This window comes from Pristiophorus japonicus, chromosome 6 (genome assembly GCF_044704955.1).
Source record: "Pristiophorus japonicus isolate sPriJap1 chromosome 6, sPriJap1.hap1, whole genome shotgun sequence".
Lineage (NCBI taxonomy): Eukaryota > Metazoa > Chordata > Chondrichthyes > Pristiophoridae > Pristiophorus > Pristiophorus japonicus.
In genome coordinates, this window is record NC_091982.1 from 106,916,473 (window position 1) to 106,929,300 (window position 12,828).

Consider the following 12,828-nt stretch of genomic DNA (forward strand, 5'->3'; position numbering starts at 1 on the left):
AAATTAGTTGCGTACTCCAACAAGCCAATGAGTCGGGGAAACTTCAACCTGTCGCGTATATATCCAAAAGTTTGTCTAAAGCAAAAACAGCCTACAGTATGGAAGAAAAAGAAGCTTTAGCGTGTGTGTACGGTGTTAAAAAGATGCATCAATACCTGTTCGGTCTGATGTTTGAATGAGAGACCGATCACAAGCCGCTCATTTCGTTGTTTTCCGAGAGCAAAGATATCAATACTGTTACACTCATAATAAATGGTCAGACTGGGTACTGTGTGTAATGAGCAAGTGTGACCTTAGCTCCTTTATTAAGATTCCAGAGTGCAGGTACCTCGTGGATGGCCTGCTTATATACTGTGCTCCCAAGGGATGCTGGGATCCCTTGGGACTCCAACAGGTAGCCCTTCTGGTGGTCAGGTGTGATGCAGGGGTTAAATACATAACAAATACCAATGCTTCATCCTGCATCCAAAGGTAAACGCTGACATTATCTGCCTATGATTCTGTCATTCGCTATAGACCTGGCACAGAGAATTGTGCCGATGCTTTGAGCCGGTTGCCATTGCCCACACCGGAGGTGGAAATGCCACAACCGGCAGATTTAATGTTAATCATGGATGCTTTTGAGATTGAAGGTATCCCTGTCACAGCTCAACAAGTTAAGACCTGGGCCAGCCAGGAACCAATATTATCGGTGGTAAAGGGTTGCATCCTCAAAGGGGATTGGTCTGCCATACCTAAGCAAATATGCGAGGAGGCCAAACTGTACATTTGTCGCAAGGACGAACTGTTTATTCAAGCAGATTGCATATTGTGGGGCAATTGAGTTGTAATGCCTAAGAAAGAGAGAGAGAAGTTTGTGCATGAGTTACACAGCACACATCCTGGTATAGTGATGATGAAAGCCATCACTAGGTCCCACGTATGGTGGCCAGGAATTGATTCTGAGCTGGAAGCATGCGTGCATCAGTCCAACACCTGCATGCAGCTCAGCAAAGCACCAGTGGAATCGCCGCTGAGTCTGTGGTCATGGCCATCCAAACCTTGGTCCAGGGTCCATGTAGATTTTGCAGGTCCCTTCCTGGGCAACATGTTTTTAGTGGTGGTAGATGCTTATTCGAAGTGGATAGAATGCATAATCATGTCATCCAGTACGTCCACAGCAACCACAGAGAATCTCAATGTCATGTTCGCGACACATGGTCTGCCTGACATAGTGGTGAGCGACAATGGGTCGTGCTGCACCAGTCAGGAGTTTCAGGAGTTTGTAAAACTTAACGGCATAAACCATGTAAGGTCAGCACTGTTCAAGCCTGCGTCCAACGGGCAAGCAGAACATGCAGTACAAATTATCAAGCAAAGCATGAAGAGAGTAACCCAAGGGTCACCGCAGACCCACTTGTCTTGCATACTGCTGAGTTACAGGACAAGACCCCACACACTCACAGGGTCTCACCTGCTGAACTCATGATGAAGAGGTCTTAAGACCAAGTTATCTCTTGTACACCCAGATTTAAGCAATCATGTTGAATACAGAAAACAGAGTCAACAAGGGTACTATGATCACGCAACTGTGACAGGCAAGATTTCCGTTAATGATCGTGTATATGTGTTGAATTATGGTCAGGGTCCCAAATGGATCACTGGTACGGTCATGGCCAAGGAGGGCAACAGAGTAGCTGTTATTAAGCTCAAGAATGGGCAAACTTGCAGGAAACACATAGATCAAACAAAGCTGAGGCACACAGATGAGCCAGAGCAGTCGGACGAAGAAACCGTCGATGACCAACCAACCTACCAGCTGCCTTCAGTGGACTCAAGGGTCATCAGTGAATCCGGATTTTTCATCACGGACTTGTTCAATAAAAATGGACTTGCAATTCCTGACATGGCCACTGCCACCCCCAAAAAGTCAGCCATCCAGCCACCAGCCACAACAGACTCCGCACATTCACCCATGGCCGGAATTGAACTGAGACGGTCAACCCAGGAGCATAAAGCATCGGACCATCTCAATCTGTGAAAGACTGTGATAAGATGTCAGAGGAGGGTATTGTCATGTATGTACATGCTGTTTGTAGCCACCAGATAATGTCATTGTTGGAGGCCACTTAGCAGCACGCACATGGTGATGCTCTGGTATAATAGGCCAGCCATTGTGTGAGTCAGGCACTTTGGGCCGTAATAAAGCAGAAACAAGGTTGTACCTTGTTCAGTTAAACAGTATTCAGTTTGTACCTTCATTGCATACGCAACAGACTGCGGCCCTAAGGTTTCCTCTGCAGTGCTTCTGCAGGTTGGCCTGCATCGGGGAACAGCCCTACAGGCTCCTGATAGCATAGCACAGTGAGGAGTGGACTGGTACAGATCCGGGCTGTCCCAGGTTTGATCCGAGCTGGCCTCGGCTCGGGGCTGCGACAACTGGTCTCGGGCCACTGGGTGAGGGAAGGCCGGGGTTTGTGCTCCTCATCGCTGCCCGTGGACTGCTGCCGGAACTGGATGTCGGTCAACGGGTGGAATTGGGTCCAACATGAGCCACGTCACTTGGGCCAAGCTACAGTGGGTGACCGGTCGCCATGGAACCGCGGCCCAATGAGGAGAGGAGGGGAGGGGGGAACAGGAGAATATTGGTAAGGTCAATAAAAAGATGTGGCTTTTTCTTGTTTGCGTGGGGCTTCCTTACAGATGGAGGATGACGTTCCTTTGTTTGTGATAGAGAAAGTGCATCACCTAACAGCAGTAAATCAACTCGAGTGGACTTGTGCAATGTGAAGTACAGAATATGGAGCAATCCATCCACAATGGTCACAGTCCAGCGATCCCCATCCCCTCTGTGATTGTATCTGTGCTGCTACATTAGGATTCAGCGGTGGCAGTGTAAGGATAATAGGGTTAAAGGCAACCTTTGATCCTGTTGTCATGGGTGTCGCACCACGTAGCCCTGGTAGCTGCAAACTAGTGGTGTTTTCCTTTGTAATAAGCCTCCTCTGTTTTTCCCGCAGTCGGTTATCCTTTATTTTAGGAATTGGGAATATAATATTTTAATGTTACCTGGATGCTCGATGGTTTCACTGCAGAGTTTCAGCATCCGGGCTTATTCAAGTAACAAGTGACTTCTACTGATGATAAATCACAGTTAGAAAGTTCAGATGCATTGACCCCTGCTAAACACTTGGTATATTGATTAATGGCAGCAGACATGGTTCTAACGATTCCGATGCAACGCACCACAACCAGCTGTAGCAGACTTTCCAAACCCTTTGTAGATCACTCAGTGTGTCTACAGTGCCGGTGAAAACGATGAGGTTTCTAATCCGCATGTTGTGGCCGCCGCATCATTCATTGTAGCATCTTATTCAATGCGCTTTGACTGGCCATACAAATTGTACGACAAGCTGTTTGGACATGTGATTGTTGAAACATTGACCCGTCTGTCCAGTCTCCCAACCCCGAACACAAGTAACTAGCTCTCGGGTTTTCCCTGAAAATCCGGGACTGAAGTGAGAGCCGAGATCTCACAGATTCACGATGAGTGCCACAGGCGGCAATGCTTGATCTTTTGCAACATTTTACATCAAACCGAAGCTCGTGGTACGCATCCCGCAGGGCAGGAAAATATTGGCAATACGCAGCAGGTCCATCAGCTAGCCATGTAGAGAAAAGGCAGGTGTCAGCATTTTGGGTATAGACTATCTGTCCCAACCCTGCTTACAGCACTGCACAAAACGAGAGGGCGATAGACAAGGTTCAGAAATGCTGACCTCTGCCAGTTAACTGGGTTAGGGACCTGAGGGAATGGTCCTCAGCATAAGGTAAGTAGTGAGGAAGTACTCCTGCTCTCCTTATTTTAATTGCAGCGAGCCCCGCTCACCCATCAACCCTGTGCCCGCAATGCCTAGATTTTAAAATTCGCATCCTTGTTTCCAAATCCTCCATGGCCTCGCCTCTCCCCATCAGTGTGATCACCTCCAGCCCTACAAATCTCCCAGATCTCTGTGCTCTTCCAATTCTGCCATTTTGCACATTCATGATTCCCATGGCCCCACCTTTGGTGGCCGTTCCTCCAGCTGCCTAAGCTGTAAGCCCTGGAATTCTCTCCCCAAACCTCTTTGCATTTCTGACTCTCTCCTCTTTTAAGATGCTCCTTAAAACCCACCCCTTTGAGCTTTTGATAACGCTCCTGAAATACTTTGGGAGATTTTGTTACATTAAAGGCGCTATATAATTGCAAGTTATTGTTGACAGGGGTCCAGGAGGGATTGCAGGACAGAAACCTCTGGCAGGGAAGGCCAAAGGTTCCACTTTGGGGCTCAGAGGAGCACAAGGAAACCATTTGAAAAATAATAAAAATACTGACCTTCCTTGGCCTCTTTTGGCCACTCTCCTGCTTCCTATCAGGCTCTGCTGGCTCTGGCACTTATGGCGACTTACTCTATCTGGAATTAAAATGGTGTCAGGGTCCTAACTGCGTCATAGACCCCAGAATTTTGCATGTTTATGAGGTCCTTGTCTGCCTGCAGTGAGCACCTCCAACACCACCCAGAAACCAGGAGTTAAAATGGCAGTGAGTGGGAGCACGGTGCGAATGCGGAGGTAATGACGCTGCCCTCATATTAACCCCACGCCCACTCTATTCCCGTCGGGCACTAGAGTGTTAAAATCGGGCTATACGTTCTAGGACTTCCACTATTTCTTCCCTGATTTCCCTCAGGATCCTTGGATATATCATGTCAGGTCCCAGCACTAGCTTCACTACCTTCTCTAATACTTTACTTTGTATGATATATCCTATACAATATGTTGATAGTCTGAGATGAAGTAGGATGGGAAGAGGTTTGTTTGGAGCATAAATACTGGCTTAGACCTGTTGGGCGGAATGGCCTGTTTTTGTGCTGTAAAATTCTATGTAATTCTCGATATTTATTATTGCATATCTCCTCATTTTATCCAATTTCGGATTTACCTCCACCCCCACATCCTTCTCATTTGTAAAGATTGAAGTGAAGTACATGTAAAGTAACCCTCCTAGTTTCCACTAATTTGCCTCACATTTGACAATTCACTTTTTGTGGATTATATATGTAGAATATTTTATTATTTAATATTTTTGAGATACTCCCTTATACCGACTTTGTCTATTTCTAACCTCTTTATGTTTTCTCATCTGCTCATTTTATTCCTTCCGCAGGCTAAATTTGCTAAATTAGTTTTTATTTGTTTATTAACCTCATCTATTTCTTCCTAGCTACTTTCATTTATTCTCCCTGCCCCCCCCCCCTTCCTTCCCCGTTCACTTAATTCTTCACTTCTCTATTTAAAGACATCATCGCCATGTCAGATGATTAACCCCTTACCTCCCACGTGACAGGTGACCCCACAATCACCACTATATCAACGAGAAGAACTCTTAAATAAGCCTTTTTATTTTTGCACTGATGCTAAAATGCAGCAGAAAGCATAATCACAGTTTGGTTCAGTTGGTAACATTTTCCCCTCTGAAGCAAAAGGTCATGAAATCAGGCTGCACTGCAGACTAGAGCACAACGTCCATGCTAACACTGTAGTGTCACACTAAGGAAGAACATAAGAACATAAGAAATAGGAACAGGAGTAGGCTATACTGCCCCTTGAGCCTGCTCCACCATTCAATAAGATCATGGCTGATCTGATCATGGACTCAGCTCCACTTCCCCGCCTGCTCCCCATAACCCCTTATCGTTTAAGAAATTATCTATTTCTGTCTTAAATTTATTCAATGTCCCAGCTTCCACAGCTCTCTGAGGCAGCGAATTCCATAGATTTACAATCCTCTGAGAGAAGAAATTTCTCCTTATCTCTGTTTTAATTGGGCGGCCCCTTATTGTAAGATCATGCCCTCTAGTTCTAGTCTCCCCCATCAGTGAAAACATCCTCTCTGCATTCACCTTGTCAAGCCCCCTCATAATCTTATACATTTCGATAAGATCACCTCTCATTCAACTGAATTCAATGAGTAGAGGCCCAATTGACTCAACCTTTCCTCATAAGTCAACCTCTTCATCTCCAGAATCAACCTAGTGAACCTTCTCTGAACTGCCTCCAAAGCAAGTATATCCTTTTGTAAATATGGAAACCAAAACTGCAAGCAGTATTCCAGGTGTGGCCTCACCAATATCTTATATAGCTGTAGCAAGACTTCCCTGCTTTTATACTCCATCCCCTTTGCAATAAAGGCCAAGATACCATTGGCCTTCCTGATCACTCGCTGTATCTGTTAACTATCCTTTTGCATTTCATGCACAAGTACCCCCAGGTCCCGCTGTACTGCGGCACTTTGCAATCTTTCTCCATTTAAATAATAACTTGCTCTTTGATTTTTTTTCTGCCAAAGTGCATGACCTCACACTTTCCAACATTATACTCCATCTGCCAAATTTTTGCCCACTCACTTAGCCTGTCTATGTCCTTTTGCAGATTTTTTGTGTCCTCCTCACATATTGCTTTTCCTCCCATCTTTGTATCATCAGCAAACTTGGCTACATTACACTCAGTCCCTTCTTCCAAGTCGTTAATATAGATTATAAATAGTTGGGGTCCCAGCACTGATCCTTGCGACACCCCACTCGTTACTGGTTGCCAACCAGAGAATGGACCCTTTATCCCAACTCTCTGTTTTCTGTAGTTAGCCAATCCTCTATCCAATCCTCTAATATATTACCTCCAGCCCCATGTACTTTTATCTTGTGCACTGTCGGAGGCACCATATTTTAATGGGACGTTAAATTGTTCAAATGAATGTAGGAAGTCACGTGGACACTTTTTCTGGGAACAGCAGGGTGATTCTGGTGTTCCAGTCAACATTCCTCACTCAACCAACACCACCAAAATAGAGCATCTCATTGCATTTTTCTGAAGAAATAATTCTGTATTTTTTTTTCATTCATTCTCAGGATGTGGGCGTCGCTACCAAGGCCAGCGTTTATTGCCCATCCCTAGTTGCCCTTGAGAGGGTGGTAGTGGAACTTCTTCTTGAACCGTTGTATTCCGTGTGGTGAACATACTCCCACAGCACGGTTAGGGAGGGAGTTCCTGGATTTGGATCTAGTGACGATGAAGGAACAGCGATATATTGCTGCCTGTGGGATCTTGCTGTGCCCACTATTGGCCCACGTAGCAGCAGTAGCTACACTTTGGAACAAATTATACACTGGGAAGCGCTTTCGGACATCCTTGGATGTGAACGATGCTGCACAGATCAAAGGGCCCAATTTTCCCCAACCCCTTTTTTCAGCGCACTTACCTTAAATGCACCGACTTCGCGTGCTGGAAACAGCGGCAAAAAAAGAGGTCCCATTGTGCCCAGTCTGCTGAGTCTCCGATGTCCCAGCGTGGCATAGATAGTGAAGTGGGGGGCGGAGCAACAGGCCAGCGCAGAAAGCACTGCCGGCAGCTGCGCGCATGCGCAGTGAAGTCTGCGTGCATGCTCCAGCCCTGCCAGCGTGTCCTGTGGGCTGTGAGCAGGACCCGATGCTCGCAGCCCCTATCCCCGGCCGAAGAGATGCCCCGATCTTCGCCGCACCCTATTCCCGGCTGATTAGCCTCCCGCACCGGCCGGCCCGCTAACTTCCCGGGCCGAGGTAGGACTTCAGTTTTATGTTTTATTTATTAATGGTTGTGCTTGAGAGTTTTGATTGCGTGGGGGGCGGGAGGGGCGGGGGGGGGGGGGAGGGGGGGAGGAGGAGAGTTTTGGGGAGGGGGGGGGAGAAAGAGTGTGTTGATGGAGGGGAGGGGGAGAAAGAATGTTTTGATGGGGGTGGGGAACTTAAAAAAAAAACTTAATTCTGGCATATAGGTAGGACTTCTATTTTTTATTTGTTATTGATTGATTGCTTATTACTTTTTGTGGTTTGTTTAGTGCTTTGTAAGTCTTGGTGCAGGTTCTCTGCTTCCTTGTATTTTTTATTTGTTATTGAATGCTTATTTTTGTGCTTTGTTTAGTGCTTTGTAAGTGTTGGTGCTTTAAATATACTAACCTGCGTCGAATTCTTCACTGCCCACAATGTTTTTCATAGCTGGCCGCATACGCTGACCTAAGTCGATTTGGAATAAGTTTTAGCTGGCCAAAGTGGCATAAATGGCCAAAACTGGCGTAAGTGTCTGGGAACACCCACTTTTTGAAAAAAAAACTGAACTAAAAAAAAATCGTACCTAACTGACTTACTCTGGAGCAAATATTTTGGGGAAAATGCCATTTTTTAAACTTATGCCAGAAAAAAACAACTTACTCCAAAATAATTGATGCAAGTCATTGCCAAAACTGGGCCCAAAGTCTCTCATTTCTGTGTCAGACAGTGGCTCAGTGGGTAGCACCCTCGCCTCTGAGTTGGAAGGTTGCGGGTTCAAGTTCCCACTCCAGATACTTTGAGCACAAAAAAGTAGGCTGATGGAATATAAAAGTAGGGAAGTCTTGATACAGTTGTACAGAGTATTGGTGAGGCCACACCTGGAACACTGCATGCAGTTTTGGTTTCCATATTTACAAAAGGAAATACTTGCTTTGGAGGCAGTTCAGAGAAGGTTCACTAGGTTGATTCCAGAGATGAGGGGGTTGACTTATGAGGAAAGGTTGAGTAGGTTGGGCCTCTACTCATTGGAATTCAGAAGAATAAGAGGTGATCTTATCGAAAGATTATGAGGGGGCTTGACAAGGTGGATGCAGAGAGGATGTTTCCGCTGATAAGGGAGACTAGAACTAGAGGGCATAATCTTAGAATAAGGGGCTGCTCATTTAAAACTGAGATGAGGAGAAATTTCTTCTCTCAGAGGGTTAAGGATCTGTGGAATTCGATGCCTCAGAGAGCTGTGGAAGCTGGGACATTGAATAAATTTAAGACAGAAATAAACAGTTATTTGTGAGGCCACACCTGGAATACGATAAGGGAGTAAGGGGGGTTATGGAGAGCGAACGGGGAAGTGGACCTGAGTCCATGATCGGATCAGCCATGATCGTATTAAATGGCAGAGCAGGCTCGACGGGCCATATGATCTTCTCCTGCTCCTATTTCTTATGTTCCAGTGCTGCACTGTTGGAGCTGCCGTCTTTCAGATGAGACGTTAAACCGAGGCCCATCTTTCCTCTCAGGTGGATGTAAATGGTTCTATGGCATTATTTCAAAGAAGAGCAGGGGAATTATCCCTGGTGTCCTGGCCAATATTTATCCCTCAACCAACATCACTAAAGTAGATTATTTGGTCATTATCACACTGCTGTCTGTGGGAGCTTGCTGGGCGCAAATTGGTTGCTGCGTTTCCGACATGACAACAGTGACTAAACTTCAAAAAGTGCTTCATTGGCTGTAAAGTGCTTTGGGACGTCAGGTGGTTGTGAAAAGCGCTATATAAATGCAAGTCTTTCTTTGCAAATAACATAAGATTTATCATTCTCGACACTGGGGGAGGGGCTAGATTTTACAGTTCAGTTCTCCCGCTACAGAGCTCCGTGTGACAGGAGATGCACTCGAGGAATTCATGCACTGAGGTCGGTGCACTCGATGGGCTGTGCACACAAACCTCCATCGTTAAAACAGTGCAGGATGTGAATCAGACACGCTCAAATTAAGCCCTGTGCTCCAGTTGCACCAAGCTCTGTGCTGGGAGCATTCAATCACAACACTCTCCCCCTATAGATACATCTCGCGCCTTCTAAAACCAAACTACGTAGCACAATTGCTTGTCTAGAAATAACACCAGGACTGCTAAGTGTGTCATTGATGTAAAATGTAATGCTTGCACAGAGCAATATTACAGACACAGTGCCGTTGCCAGCAAATTGCATTCATTGTTGGTTTTAAACATACCCTTGGGCTTTTAGGATGTGTACATTAACCATGCACACTGTAAGTTACCTCGGGGAGTATCTCGGAGAAATAATTTTCGCTGTAGGATACTGAACTCTTTTCTTCCCTTGTTTTTAATTTTAGGCCGACAATTGTCAAAAAATGTTTCAATTCCAAAAGGCCATTCAATTTTTTTTTACACAGTGAGTTGTTAAGATCTGGAATGCAGTGCCTGAAAGGGTGGTGGAAACAGGTTCAACTGTAACTTTCTAAAGGGAATTGCATAAATTTGTTTTTTTTTAAATTGCGGGGCTATGGGGAAAGACCAATTGGAGAGCTCTTTCAAAGAGCCTGCACAGGCACAGTGGGGCGAGTGGCCTTCTTCTGTGCTGTGTCATTCTATGATTTATCGACATTAAGATATTCACTCCACACCTCTTTTGAGTCAATGATTAGGACTTGCTGAGCCCAGAATTGGCCACAAGTGAAAGGTTAGGTAATGCAGCATTGGTGTGGGGGAGGGACCTAGTGAATGTCTCGCCTCTCAGTGAACCGTCTCAACACAGGAGAAAAAGGAAGGAAGCCAGTTCTTTCGATCACACCGCTGTGTCTTAGAGGCTGATGGTCGCAGTTATAGCTCAGGAGCATAATACATTCCACCACTTCATGTTTGTGACTGATAATGGGTTGTAATAACTGGATTAATGTTTTGTCTTGAGCGTTTTTAGTATTATCTGTTCACATTCCGGGCGGAAAGCATTTGTATCCTAGCGGATGAATGTGAGTGCACTTTGTACTCCGCACCATTTCTGCACAGGGAGTACTGTGAGTGCCGTGACAGTGTCGGTGTACGCGACAGGTGCCGATCTCCCACACGGCACTGTAGCTCCAAGCCCCCTCTCTGGTGACGTGGGTGGGTCGGGAATGATTTAGCGCCACACCGCAATAGCCTGTTACATCTTCTGCTGCCTATGGCTCTGGAAACGACGGTGTCTCAGGGCTCCTTTTCAGACAGAGGTCGGTTGAGTCACAGATTCCCATCAAAGGACAAAATCCGAAGCAGCATAAGGCTCTCCAGCGTATTTCCCCCAGTGAACTGCACGTACAATACAGGCTTGGTGGATTCAATGTCGGCACATGCATGTCACACGGGAGCTGTACATCTTTACATGAGAAGTGTTGTTTGCGTGGGAGGCCTACTCCTGCTCTCAGCTATCAATCCTTGGTTAAAAACCAAACAAAAAACTTGTATTGATATAGTGTCTTTCACATCCTCACAAGCTCCCAAAGCACTTCACAACCATTTAATTACTTTGTGAAGTGCACTGTTGTTTCCTAGGCAAATACAGCAGCCAATGTGTGCCCAGTAAGGCCCCATGAACAGCAATGAGATAAGTAAGCAGCTCATCTATTTTTTGGTGATGTTAGGTGAGGGAGGAATACTAGTCAGGAACCAGAGGTTCCTGTCATTCTTCAAATATTGCTGTGGGATTATTTATGCCTACCTGAGCAGGAATGCAGAGCCTGAGTTTAACATCTTATTCAAAAGACAGCACCTTAAACAATGTAGCATTCCCGCATTGCATTGAAATGTCATGGACATCTGCTCAAATCCCTGGACTGGGGTTTGGACCCACACTTTCTCACTCACATTTGGCAGGACTATCAAGTGAGCCAAGCATTTACCCAGGGTACTTATCCTCATCATAGGCAGTCCCTCGGAATTAGGGAAGACTTGCTTCCACTCCTGAAGTGAGTTCTTTGGTGGCTGAACAGTCCAATACAAGAGCCACAGACTCTGCCACAGGTGAGACAGGTAGTCGTTGAGGGAAGGGGTGGGTGGGACTGGTTTTCCGCACGCTCTTTCCGCTGTCTGCGCTTGATTTCTGCATGTTCTCGGTGTTGAGACTCGAGGTGTTCAGCGCCCTCTCGGATGCACTTCCTCCACTTAAGGTGGTCTTGGGCCAGGGACTCCCAGGTGTCAGTGGGGATATTGCACTTTATCAGGGAGGCTTTGAGGGTGTCCTTGTAGTGTTTCCGCTGCCCACCTTTGGCTCGTTTGCCATAAAGGAGCTCCGAGTAAAGCACATGCTTTGGGAGTCTCGTGTCTGGCATGCGGACTATGTGGCCTGCCCAGCAGAGCTGATTCAGTGTGGTCAGTGCTTCAATGCTGGGGATGTTAGCCTGAATGAGGATGCAGATGTTGGTGTGCTTGTCCTCCCAGGGGATTTGTAGGATCTTGAGGAGACATCTTTGGTGATATTTCTCCAGCAACTTGAGGTGTCTACTGTAAATGGTCCATGTCTCTGAGCCATACAGGAGGGCAGGTATTACGACAGCCCTGTAGACCATGAGCTTAGTGGCAGTTTGGAGGGCCTGGTCTTTTAACACTCTTTTCCTCAGGCGACCGAAGGCTGCACTGGCGCACTGGAGGCGGTGCTGAATCTTGTCGGCGATGCCTGCTCTTGTTGATAGGAGGCTCCCGAGGTATGGGAAGTGGTCCACATTGTCCAGGGCCATGCCGTGGATCTTGATGACTGGGGGTCAGTGCTGTGTGGTGAGGAGAGGCTGGTGGAGGACCTTTGTCTTACGGATGTTTAACGTAAGGCCCATGCTTTCATACGCCTCAGTAAATACGTCGACTATGTCCTGGAGTACGGCCTCTGTATGTGTGCAGACCATCCTCCGCCTGCTCCACGACGACATGCAGGCCATGATCCTTACCAACGGATCCCTCACAGACCCAATTCAAGTCCAGACCAGGGTCAAACAGGGCTGCATCATCGCCCCAACCCTCTTCTCAATCTTTCTCGCCGCCATGCTCTGCCTCACAGTCAACAAGCTCCCCGCTGGAGCGGAACAAAACTACAGAACCAGTGGGAACCTGTTCAACCTGCACCATCTCCAGGCCAGATCCAAGACCACCCCAATCTCTGTCGTCGAGGTACAGTATGCGGACGACCTAGGGTACACTATTCCACGAGTTGACATTGTGACATAAAGAGGTCATACTGTA